Below are 14,195 nucleotides of genomic sequence, written 5' to 3'. Positions count from 1 at the left end.
AATGCACTTCTTTTATATTTAACTTGTTGATATTACTATTTAATATTCTAATTGATTTTGATTGTGAACTAATAAGAGATGTGTTTGAAAATGCACTTCTTTCATATTTAACTGTTGATATTACTATTTAATATTCTAATTGATTTGATTGTGAACTGGTAAGACATGTGCTTATCTCTAGACTATGCAATCTTTATATGTGACAACCATCCAATTTCTCTCAATTATAAGGTAAGAAACCAATTTTTTCTAATTTTTTGTTTTACAAGTTTTTACAGAAACCAATTTTTTCTTATTTTTTTGTTTTACAAGTTTTTACAGATTGGTGTATTAATCAAAATCTTCAATTCAGTGCAAATGACAGGAATACTCAGCTCATTATTTGCTTTCACAACCTTCAATTCAATGCAAATGGCAAGAAGATCTTGACTCAGTCCATTCTTTGCTTCCGGATCACGGAAATAAAATATCATATCAACGTTTCCCATTGGGGTCACTGTAAAATATAGCTACTAACAGCCCAAAGATCATCAATACCAAATATTTCACATTCAGAACTTAATATGTTGTTTAAGATGACATACCTTGACTAACAGCAGAAGATGTAATGGTTGCCATCTTCTGTCTTTTGTCTTCTTCTCAGAATTCGGTTTCTCTCCTCTTGCCCTCACTTCCTTTATGTGTTTCTTGATGGAGAAGAATACAACTCTTGTGTGGGAGAGAGAGGACCCAATCCTTTATATATTATTTAACTCTAATCTGGTACATCCATCATATACCAATTCAACGCTTAAGATCTAATGCTTTAGATTAGAAACTGCTTTAAGATAAGATCTAAATGCTTTAAGATTAGATCGGGTCACATTAAGATTAGAAACTGCTTTAACGTTAAAAGCATTTGCTGTTTCCAATAGCAGATTTCTAACATTCTCCCACTTGATCCGACTATTCATAATATTAAGTGTTGAACATCATACTATGATAAATTGCTGAGAGTTATGGCGGTTGTGCACTATTAATTCAATGCATTCCCTTCCATATACTACAATACCAGCAATTCATCAATTCATACTCATAATTTATATAAAACAGCATAATGGTCCACATAATGTCTTATATCATAATGATTAAACATAATATCTTTATAAGACTCTTTCTTGTTTAAAATTACATAAAATACATACTACTACATTAAAACAAGAGACACATAATTGTATATCAGAAACACATAAAAGAGCTCAGAATGTCACACATCAATTATTATTAATACAACCAAGACCCATTTTTTGAACATGTTCCTTAAATTGTTTTGGTTGTAACCCTTTCGTCAAAGGGTCTGCAATCATAAGTTCTGTCCTGATGTGCATGATTGACACTCTTTGTTTCTGAACCTCATCTTTCACAACAAGATACTTCAGTTCTATATGTTTGGCACCTTTAGAGTACTTGTCGTTCTTTGAGAAAAATATTGCTGCAGAGTTATCACAATAAATTTTCAGCGGCTTGCTAATGGTGTCGACAACCGCAAGTCCTGAAATAAAGTTCCGCAACCATAATGCATGAATTGTGGCTTCAAAACATGCCACAAATTCTGCCTCCATAGTGGATGAAGCAACGATAGTCTGTTTCACACTTTTCCATGATATGGCGCCTTGAGCAAACATAAACAGGTAACCAAAAGTCGATTTTCTAGTATCGATGCATCCAGCAAAATCTGAATCGCTATATCCAATCACCTCTGATTCATTGGATCTTCTATACATGAGCATGTAATCTTTCGTGCCTTGTAAGTACCTCAAAACTTTCTTTGCAGCTTGCCAATGTTCCCTTCCTGGATTACTTTGATACCTCCCTAACATACCGACCGCAAAGCTGATATCCGGTCTAGTACAGGTTTGAGCATACATTAGGCTACCAACAACAGATGCATATGGAATTGATTCCATTTCCTTTCGTTCAACATCATTCTTAGGACATTGCATGAGATTGAATTTATCACCTTTCTGTACAGGAACTGTTCCAGGTGAACACTTACTCATTCCAAATCTCTCTAGAATCCTTTCGACATATCCTTTCTGAGACAATCCCAATATTCCTTGTGATCGATCACGGAATATTTCTATTCCAATCACATAGGATGCCTCTCCCATATCTTTCATTTCAAAGTTCGTTGAGAGAAATTCCTTAGTCTCATGCAATATACTTAAATTATTTGCAGCAAGCAAGATGTCATCAACATAAAGGACCAGATAAATAAACTTGCTCCCACTGATCTTTTGGTATATACAGTGATCAACCGTATTTTCCTTAAAACCAAAAGATGTAATAATGGTATTGAACTTAATATACCATTGTCGGGATGCTTGTTTAAGCCCATATATTGACTTCTTAAGTTTACACACCAATTGTTCTTTACCTTCTATAGAAAAACCCTCAGGTTGATCCATATAAACATCCTCATCAAGATCTCCATTCAGAAAGGCTGTTTTCACATCCATTTGATGCAACTCCAAATCATAATGAGCTACTAATGCCATTATTATTCTTAGTGAGTCCTTTTTCGAAACAGGAGAAAATGTCTCCTTGTAATCAACACCATCTTTCTGAGTGTAACCCTTAGCAACAAGTCTAGCTTTATACCGTTCGATATTACCACTAGAGTCGTGTTTGGTTTTAAAAACCCATTTGCATCCGACTCTTTTACAGCCATGTGGTAACTCAACGAGATCCCAAACTTCATTATGTTGCATGGATTTCATTTCTTCTTTCATGGCATTAATCCATTCCTTTGACTCTTTACTTTCTACAGCATGTGAAAACGAAACTGGATCCTTATTGATTCCAATATCATAATCTGATTCTTGCATATAAACCACATAATCATCAGAAATAGCTGACCTACGATTTCTTTGAGGTCTTCTTAATGCTACTTGTTGTGGTTCATGCATATCAGTATTATGTAAGTCATTTCCTTCAGGAAGTACTTCTTCATTTATATGTTGTTCATTATCATCATGCTGTTCTACAACAGCTGGAACAACATTTGGAGTAATAGTAGATGGAGGAACTATTCTAGGCAATGTAACATTTACCCTTGTTTCCTTTATTTCTACTATTTCTCTTCTAGTACTCCCACTGACTTCACCATTCTCAATGAATCTTGCATTACCAGTTTCTACAATTCTTGGACTATGATTAGGACAGTAAAACACATACCCTTTAGATTTCTCAGGGTAACCTAAAAAATACCCACTGATCGTTCGAGAATCTAATTTCTTTTCATGTGGATTATAAATTCTCGCTTCCGCTGGACAACCACAAACATGCAGGTGTCTTAAGCTAGGTTTCCTGTTAGTCCATAACTCAAAAGGAGTCTTTTGAATAGCTTTACTAGGAACCCTATTCAACAAATAATTAGCGGTTTTGAGAGCATACGACCACAAATTCTTAGGTAGTGTAGAATCTGACATCATACTCCTAATCACATCCATTAACGTCCTATTGCGCCTTTCTGCTACACCATTTTGCTGTGGTGTACCTGGCATTGTGTATTGCGCACATATGCCATGACTTTCGAGGAATTTTGCAAATGGACCTGGACACTGGCCTGACTCATTATATTTACCATAATATTCACCACCTCTATCAGACCTTATGATTTTCACCTTTTTATCTAATTGCCTCTCAACTTCCTTTACAAACGTCTCAAGGACATTCACAGATTGAGATTTTTCATGAAGCAAATAGACATAACCATAACGGGAAAAATCATTAATAAAAGTGATGAAATACTTTTCTCCATTAAAGGCTGGAGTGTCCATAGGTCCGCAAATATCAGTGTGTATTATTTCAAGAAGCTGGCTGCTTCTAGTGGCTCCTTTCTTATTATGTTTGGTTTGTTTACCTTTAATACAATCCACACATAATTCTAGATCACTAAAGTCCAAATTTGACAAAATTTCATTACTTACTAATCTCATCATTCTTTCTTTGGATATATGACCTAGTCGTTTATGCCACAAGAAAGCAGAATTTTCATTCAACCTGCTACGTTTACATCCAACATTATTTACTACATTCAACAAGGAATTCGCATAAGTGTCATTCAGTTTCAATTTATATAAACCATCAATTAGAATACCAGAACCAACATTATCAGTATTCTTATATAAATCAAAACAACCAGATCCAATCATACATCTAAAACCAGAAATATCCAATTTACTTGCGGAAATAAGGTTTCTAGATAATGAAGGTACATAAAGGGTACTGTATAAGTCTAATACATATCCACTTTCTAGAATTAGACGATAAGTCCCAATGCCTTCAATTGAAGATTTCATTCCGTTTCCCATAAAGAGAAAACGATCTTCATTTGGATTTATGGTTCGGATCGTAAGAAATCCCTGCATATTGTTGGAAACATGAGTTGTAGCACCAGTATCAAGCCACCATGTATTAATAGGAACTTCAACTAAATTTGATTCAAAACATACGAAAGATAGATAACCTGCAGATCAAAAATGAAATAACTATAAGCTCATAACTAACGCGATTCAGATGTAAACATAATAGTATAATATAGCACTCCTTTGGGTAGATACTATCTTATACTTAACATAATTAAATACCAAAACATAAGTAGGTAATAAATATATTCAATTAAATAGAACTGACATCTTTGGATGATCAATATTTATTTAATCAAAATATCTATCAAACCTCATCATGTCAACTAGTTATAGAACAAGACTTTCCTTTGGGTAAGTTCTCAGGTTCTATCATTAGTGACGCCAGTTTTTAATTGGTATTATTATAACTGGCAATTTCTATCAATAATCATTATGTCACTTATGCACTAAATGATTATTCTGATTTTGACCACTTTGGTGATTAACAAAATCATAAATCTCATGTGCATAAATAATTTATAACACATACCTTATGCAAAACAACATTCTGATTTTGACCACTTTGGTGATTAACAAAATCATAAATCTCATGTGCATAAATAATTTATAACACATACCTTATGCAAAACAATCAGTCATAGAGCAATTACTTTTATGCCCAAATTTCAAACGTCAATCGAAACAGTAACTTTCCTACAGGAGTTCTACTCAACTTTTGCAAGCGAGAAAATTTTAGTAATGAACAGGCCACGCCTCCCAGTCATACGACGTACACAGTTGCCCTGTGATCCCCTTTATCAAAATGTTTCTGACCAATCCCATATCTCAGGTCTAATCCCATATTGGAAAGCTTCTAAAAAGCGTGCAAGCGAGTGTCAATTTTGAAGCTTTACCGTATAGGCATCGTATACGATTCAGACGTTTCGTATTTGGGATTTTCGCCCTTTGTCCACGCAAAGATTCAGCGTTTCAATTTCAATTGGGCGTTACATTTTAAAATTGGAATCGACACGGTTTGTTTCAAAGCCATCACAATAATATTAATCATAAACCAAGAATAGCATCCATGACATGCGTGAAGAGTAACATGTAAAGAAACCCAAAATTATTTTATTTAGGAGGGAAGATCCTAGAAGCTTATGACATAACTTTCGAAACAAGCATATACTGATCAGTCATTGTGGCTTTCGAGCATTCACCAAACAATAATGAAGGAAATGGAGTATGGGGTTTTATGTGCATGCAGCTTTAATGGAACCGGACAGGCTATACAGCGAAGTGAACCACAGAAACGGCTAGCCATCGGGATTCATAATTTTGTGGGATTTGGAGTCGTATTTTAATACGCGCCCCTATTGTTCTTATAATAATTATAGCGATGACCTTGATTTGTATAAGTGCCAGTCGTAAGTCTCTTGGTCAAAAGAAAAATTCAACACGTTACAGCCACTAAATAGCGGCCTAATATCTTCGAGAAGTGAAATGGGTTCATTCGAAAACCTAGAGGTAAGCTCTTAACCCCTTTTGTGAAGCATGCACAGGACTTGGTTAACAACGAAAGGATGCAAACAGGGGTCAATAGGCGCATAGTCAAAGGACTCATGAATGCGTGATCATTTCATGAAACCCCACAGTTTCCCGAAGGCTCAATCACATGAGTAAAGCACAGAACAGATCAATTGCAATCATAGGAAATATTCAGTTATTGATTGTGGCTCCGATACCAAATGTAAAATATAGCTACTAACAGCCCAAAGATCATCAATACCAAATATTTCACATTCAGAACTTAATATGTTGTTTAAGATGACATACCTTGACTAACAGCGGAAGATGTAATGGCTGCCATCTTCTGTCTTCTGTCTTCTTCTCAGAATTTGGTTTCTCTCCTCTTGCCCTCACTTCCTTTATGTGTTTCTTGATGGAGAAGAATACAACTCTTGTGTGGGAGAGAGAGGACCCAATCCTTTATATATTATTTAACTCTAATCTGGTACGTCCATCATATACCAATTCAACGCTTAAAATCTAATGCTTTAGATTAGAAACTGCTTTAAGATAAGATCTAAATGCTTTAAGATTAGATCGGGTCACATTAAGATTAGAAACTGCTTTAACGTTAAAAGCATTTGCTGTTTCCAATAGCAGATTTCTAACAGTCACAATATAAACATAAATAACAAACAAAAGAGCAATATAATTTTGGCAGTAGGAAGTACAACTAACAGTGGAAAATTCAAACTCCATTACCAGACATATAACACTTCACGATTTGTTAAACATGAAAAACTTTATTAGTTTTTAATGATATTGACAAACGCTTTGTTGTTTTTTGCTATCTCATCCATCCTATAAAGTAAATGACAACCTGGTTAATCACATGCGATCTAGTATTGGTCTCTTTTGGCCCAAATAGAACTCCCCATCATACACATCCCCGTCGTTATACCCTTTCACATTCTTGCTGCTTTTTTCACATTTAGGCTTGGAGCCAATGGTCCATGTCATAGAAGGATTTCCTTCGATTCCTCCTCTATGTTTATCATCACCCAAGAATGCAAATACACCCAATGGCTTCACCCATGAAACAACCAAGTGACCCCAGCTCTGCCCTGGCTCGAACCGAGACCAACCTCATGCAACGCAGCGTAAACCCAACCTCAATTCAGGGAAAGGGATCTTCAATGAAATTACAACTGCAGTCACAAAAACGAGGGCAGAGAAGGAATCGAAAATAGACCTAGAACAAGATCGTGCCATGCAAAATTCAAATCCCAACTGCGCTTTTGCATTGGCCTCATATAAAACCAGATGCAGGGAACCGAAACCACCACCACAGGGGGAAGCAGGAGTTGAAACCTGAAACCACCTAGTTTTCTCCAGTTGTATGTGTGGATATTCGATCCCCCCCTGGGCCATTTGGTGGTTTTCGAGTAGTCTTGACCGTTATTCCCTTTCTTAAGGGAAGAGAAGTTGTCAATCCCGGATTTCATAGTGCGCGAGGGTAAAAGCGAACTGGTTGTCCTTGTTAACTTGGAAGGCGCTGCTTTGATGTGATTCGCCATCGCAAGCTGCTGGTTATGGCTAATCCCAGATTGCAAAACCATCTTAATGATTCTCTTTGTTTTCTCTGATACTCCTCCCTTGAAAAAGCATTCATCCCTGCAATAAAAGAAACTCCGCTACTCTTCCTCCATGTAATGGTTTTTCCACTCAAAACCATTTTGGGGATCATTCTACTACTTTGCAAAACCAATTGTGAAAAGCTCAATCCAATGGGTAGGAAAAGCCAAAAAACAATCAAACACCCCTTTGTTTAACAATGCCCAAGTTATTGTCTATTTACCCTAATACTTTTGGGATTGCTTCTGCCACTGGCATTGGCGTTGTCGTTGTTACCCTGAAATAGGCCATTACTTCTACTATTTCTGAAGCGAATATGATTCCTCATGTTCAAGAAGCAGCAGGAAAATCAAAGAAAGCATAATTAAAGTATGATTCATTGAGATGCATAATGTTTCTCAGCTACTGGGCTCCAAGCTGAAATTGGATATAGTTCAATTCTTTGACGATAGAGAGGTATAGGGAAAGGGATTGATCAGTTTCTCAAGCAACAGTAAAATAAAAGAAAACATAAATAAAGGATGATTCATTGTGACGTGTGGTGTATCTCAGGTGTTGGGCTCCAAACTGAAATTGAAACACAATTCATTTCGGTCACGGTAGAGAGGACTAGGGAGAGGGATCGATCACTTGTTGGCGCTCCAGCATGATGTCTGCCCGACCGCCAGAAATTAAGAAGAAAACTTAGAAAATGCACCAACATGGACTATCAGACGACTGAAAGAGGTGAAATTTTGAATTTGGGAAAGTTGGAGAGTGGCGGTGCAGCATTAATGCATGCCCCTACAGCTAGACCGGGTCAGAGGCGACCAGGGGTTAAATTTCACGGGTCCCCTACCCGTCGAGAAATCCTTTTATGACGGTTGAATGAGTCCTTTTGCCCATCATTTTTTTAATGACGGTTTTATTTTTAAACAGTTTTTAAATGGACTTTTAATATTTAGTTTTCTCTTATTTTTTTTATAAAACCAAACCATAATTAGAGAGATGGGCACCAGTGATCAAATTTGAAGGGCAGGTCTTAATTTCATTTAGAAGGGCACATATTCAGGTCGCACTATGTATATTAGTAAAGTCCAAAAAAGAGAGGAAAATTTGCTTATTTGCATTTCTTTCTAGGTTACCACAATTTGGAGGCTTGAAATAATTAAATTAGAATATTCATAGTAATCAAAGATAAATTTAGTATATTCCGAGAAAAACACCAATGAATGGGAGAACACTGGAAATGAAATTTGATTGTTGTATTTCTTTGCTTTTTCACCCAAATAAATAAATGCAATACAACATTGTTGAATTCACGGGATTTTGCATTCCAAATCATACACCTTTATAATCAGTGAAATTTCAAACGAATCTTGGGCCTTGGCGTCCTCATACGGATGAGATCAAAGGTTCAAATCAAAGCAGAAAGTTTGAGATTTCTCATCACGGCAAAGCATGTCAATGAGTCCCAAAGATGGTCCACTCCCCAATGACTTCAAGCTCATTTATTATACAAGTTTAAGCATAAACTTCCTTTCTTTTTCCATGAAACATGGTTCTAGTGATTGAAAATGATGAAATAAACACAGGTAATCAAAATTTTAATGGTATCCAACATTCATGCTAAATGTTTTCTAACACATGGCTCTATTGTTTGTTCCCTAAGTTCCTTTAATAGAATGATTCCAAAAAAAAGAAATTGGTCAAAACAAACCTAAAAAATAAAACCTATTATGTAAACTTCTACACTGCACTACTAATAAATGCATAGACGATTTAATATTTATAATAAATTTGGTACTGAAACTAAGAGCCAAGAAAGATCATGTTGCAGAGGAAACATACATGCGTATACAATGAATACATCGAAGCATTTTCCAGTCCGTCGAACCGTTCTCGCACAATATAGCATGTAGAACTGCAAATATCAAGTTGAAGTGGCTTGTATAGCAAGGACCTACAACAGAAAAACACATTATCCTTCTCTTGAAACATTGCATAACTTTCTGGTAAATAAAACCTCAAAATACTTGTATACATGCACACTGAAGCTAAGAAAAAACATTACCTATTTGGGAGAGTAGACCACGAAGGTGCAGGCGCAGCTTCAACATCTGAGTCAACCCAAACAAACATACAGTTGTTCAGCATGGTTGGAAAACTACCAAACTTTGAGTCTGGTTTTATTCATTTGTAATAGGTACACATGCAAGAGCTGCTACAATAACTACACATTTATAAATTTCACATCAAATCCACCTTTCTTCTCAGCGTTGTTCAAATATTGCATTAAATGAGAAAGAAGAAAGAGAGAAATTATTTTAACGTCCACAAGGCTAAAGATAGCCTATGGAACAGATTGCTTCTTCATTTGCTTGATGTATTCGACCATTTTTCTGTGAAGCTTCAAAATAAATGCTCCCAGCTTCTCGACAAACCCCTCACTAAATAGATTATCCCAAGAGCTAGCTGCCAGCATATCTATATAACTTTCCCTGTTGTCTTTGAAGGCCTCACATTCTAAAATGAAATGTTTTTCTGTTTCCACTTTTCTGGAAGAACAAAAAATGCATACTCTTTCCTCCCACACTTCTTTTGGCCTTTTCCAACGTCCTGTTTCACAACGAAGTTGATGAGAATTAGTCCTTAACTGAGCAATAAGAATTTTGGCTTTCCAAGAGATATTGGCCTCTATGTATGCTTTTGGTTGATGACTATGAGTGGGATTAAACACTTCAATATAGTATTTTTTCTTTCTTCCTAGCTCCTTATCCCAAGTGCGTTTGTGGAACTTTTCCATAACAAAATCTTTTCTCTTTGTTGTTTATGGGACACGCGTTCAAGCAAATACCCCATTTACTAAACCATTTGTTATTTTGTTGCATCCAAGTTTTTTTGCTCTTGCACAATCTATCATTAAAGATAGCCTTAGGCCATGTACCCTCTTCCATTTGCTCAATTTTTTTTAAATATCTTATGACTCGCACCATAGCAATTGCTTCAATAGGAGCAGTCCATGTTTCACTTAACAAGATATAATAAGGAACTACATTTTTAATCTTAATTTGTTTGTAATCAAACGCTTCTGAATTTTCTCAATTTGTCTCCACTACATGTCGGATGTACTACTAGCCCATAGTTCACAACCATAGAGAATCATCAGAATCACTAGAAGCCCAAAAAGTGTTTGAGTGGTTTTTCAGTCCCATAATGCTACCTCTCTACGCCTATTTGAAAAGCATAAAATGCTTTCCAACCCCCCAAAGTTCTTTTCTTTCTACAACCATTCCAGCTTCGAGTTTTGTTGAAGTCAATTCCAAAGTATTTATAATCCATAACTTCTTCCAGAATGTTGCCTTCAAAGTAGAACTTATGCTGGTTATGTTTTCTTTTCTTAGAGAAGACCACTACTTTCGTTTTGTTGATATTGACTTGCATCCCCACACTTATACAAAAATGTTCAAAGGATAGTAAGTGCTCTTGCAAACCAAGAGCCGATTTAGCAATCAGAATAAGGTCATCTACATATAAAAGAAGCCTTATAACAAAATTTCCCAAATAGATACCATCACCCCCTTGCGAATTTAACCACTCCTCAAGCTTGTCGATATATAAACCAAAAAGGGTAGGAGACAGTGGGCAACCTTGCTTGACCTCGATATCGCTTCTAAAACTTTCAAAAATGCCTACTGAAATTCTAATTTTGACTTTCACCTCTTCATACAACGTATGCACAGCTACTCTCAAATGTTTAGGAACCCCAAGTTCCTCCATTCTGTGCCAAAGCTTATCCCTAGGAACCGTGTACCCAGTCAAACGCTTTTCTGAAATCAACAAAGCAGCAAAAGACTTCTTCCTTTTTCTCCCAAACTTTTTCAATGATGTGCCTTAAAGTTATACAATGATCAACTGTGGAATGTTTAGGTCTAAAACATGCTTGCCCTTTAGCACGCTTATCTCTTGCTTCTGCCCACTTGCTAATTTTGCTTTCTAGCATGCTTCCAAATAGCTTTGCAAAAAAAGGGTTTATCATGATGGTCCTATAATTGGAGGGATTATTGACGTCACCGCTCTTGAAAAGAGGTATTTCCAGACTAGTTGTCCAATCTGTGAGGAGCCCTTGTTGTATGATGTTGTTGAAGATTTTTGTAATGTGAGGTGCAAGAATTTTTGAGCCCCACTTTAGATATTCTGCTTGGAGTTCAGCTAAGTCTTTTGCTTTTCCAACGCCCAACTTCTTGATACACATCTCTAACTCTTGTACCGTGAAGAGTTCAGTATCAGTGTTGACCAATGGGAGAGGGTCAACTGTGGGAACATGCTCATAGAGTTGTCTTGCATAGTCAAACCATTTAGAATCTGTAATATTATTTCCAATTTGTATCTTTTTTGGTCGGAGCTCCTTCCAAAATAATTTGGGATTATTTTTCCCAAGGAAGATTAGTTCTTCCCTCCTTGAAACCATGAAATCGGCCTTTTTCTTGCTTAATATCTTCTTGTAAAATTTGAGCTTTATGTTATCATTGTTTGACTCTTTCCACATTCTCCTTGCTTTTTTGCATTGCTCGTCAAACCAAGCATTAACCGGAAAGAAATTTGTTTCAGACTTCTTAATTTTTGCTCTTTTGCACTTTGCAAGTGCACATTGAATTAAATGTGTTAATTCATGACTATGAAGGCTGTGAATTGTAATTTTCTCCTTCTCGAAGAGCCTCTCTAGCGTCATTTTAAAGGTATTACAATTTTTTGGGGTCAAAAGAGTTCTGCCCTGTGGGAGATTTTGTTGGACATGCTGAATTTTTGACTTTAATTGTTTCTTTCTTATTTCAAATCCCACAACTGATCTCCAATCAAAATTTCTTCCATTTTCTCACACAAACCATGCGAGCAAATTACATAGTCTACCATACTTGCTCTATTGTAAGTATTGCAAGTGAAATTACTGGACTTTTCCCATCTAGTCAAGCCATTACAAATGACTAAATCAAAGGCCCCACATAGAGTAAGCAATTGTTCACCAAAGATATCGCAGCGCTTGCCCTCTGAAATTCTTTCCCACTGACGAATACTTTCTTCTGTAAGCTAAATAGGGTCACAATCATCTTTACAACAAAGAATGCTAGCTTTCTCACTCGCAGTCCTAGCATTGAAATCACCCACTATAAGGACTTCACCTAGCTGCAAATATGTTGCAATATCCACTTTTAAGGCTACAAATGGATCTTTGTGGTCAAGCCCTCTACCTTTGTAGATTTTTGAAACCTGCGACGCAAAATAGCATGCTGCAATGCTGATGTGGTTTCTATTTTCTGATATTTTAAACCAAATGAATTGCTTATTTGAGTCATCTTTCTCTAACTGAATAAGACGACCTTCTTTCTCCCTTACTAAAACCATGATACCTCCGTGCCTTTTGCCATTCCCTGTTGCCTTGTTCCACATTGCCATCTTCCAATATCCTTCAAACAAAGGTTTCTTGCACCCTTCATGCTCATGTGTTTCTATGAGGCAAATTATGGCTCTATCTTCCGCAATAGACCCTAACCTAGGTCCTCGTCTCCATGGGTAACCTCTGCAGTTCCAACAAACTAATCTTAAGGAAACCTGGGTTTGGCTTGATTGCTATTTATTTTGACACGCAAGACTCACATTTGAGTCTTTGTCCCTGCTTTCCCATACTGACCTTGCTTTCTGATTTCTTGTTGAAGAGTGTGTTGCCTCTTCTTTATTACCATATTGCTGCTCTGTTCTAGAAGGAGGTCCAAATCACGCTATCACATCTTGGCCTTTATAAATCCATGCTCTCTTTCCTTCATCTCTTGTTGCCCTAACCTTTAAAATTTCCTCCCTTCTTTCCTCTTGTTGTTTTATAGTTAAATCTTCTTCTAGGAAAAAACAAGAACCCCTCAAGAGATGTTTCTTGCTTAGAATGATATATTTATCACGCAAGCTAGGCACAATGACTTTTATGGGCCTGGCTCTCTCCCCATTAAACTTATCCACCCTCCATGCTTGGCATATTTGTCCTTGCCATAGCAACGTGTCTTTCAAGAAGTCTCTTGCAAGGTCAAGAGTACATTCATTTTTCTCATAGTCTTTCACTCCTTTAATAATTATGTTTGCTGCCCTATTTTTTCTTTCCTTGCCTTCACTATCTTACATGTTGTCAACCTGAATATTTGTTTCTCCTTTCTTATGAGCATAATTGCTAATAACTTGAGCCCAAGTTTTGGAAACTTTAGTGGAATCTCTTTTCGTTTTTTCTCTTGTCTTTTCTTCATGGTTGTTTATTTGGGCAATCATTTTCCCTTTATCCTTGGATGATTTTGCTAATAACTTGAGCCCAAATTTTGGAAACTTTAGTGGAATCTCTTTTCGTTTCTTCTCGTCTTTTCTTCATGGTTGTTTATTTGGGCAATCATTTTCCCTTTATCCTTGGATGATTTCACATTCACGTTGTTTATTTGGGCAATCATTTTCCTTTTATCTTTGGATGATTTCACATTCACCACCTCTGTAGCTTCCTGTAGCAATGCCACTTGTTCTTTTAAAACTTTATTGTTTTCTGCTAAAGCCTTGTTCTCAGTTGTTATTATATAAATTTTATGATCTTTTTCCTGCCCTTTAGCCTCTAAAACCTCCAACCTTTGTTTTGCATTTAACAATTCTTTCACA

This window comes from Pinus tabuliformis, chromosome 8 (genome assembly GCF_031772625.1).
Source record: "Pinus tabuliformis cultivar Carrire ecotype Pingquan chromosome 8, CPIR1, whole genome shotgun sequence".
In the NCBI taxonomy this organism is placed as follows: domain Eukaryota; kingdom Viridiplantae; phylum Streptophyta; class Pinopsida; order Pinales; family Pinaceae; genus Pinus; species Pinus tabuliformis.
The sequence above is the reverse complement of the archived record's forward strand: the minus strand, read 5'-3'. Positions refer to the sequence as shown.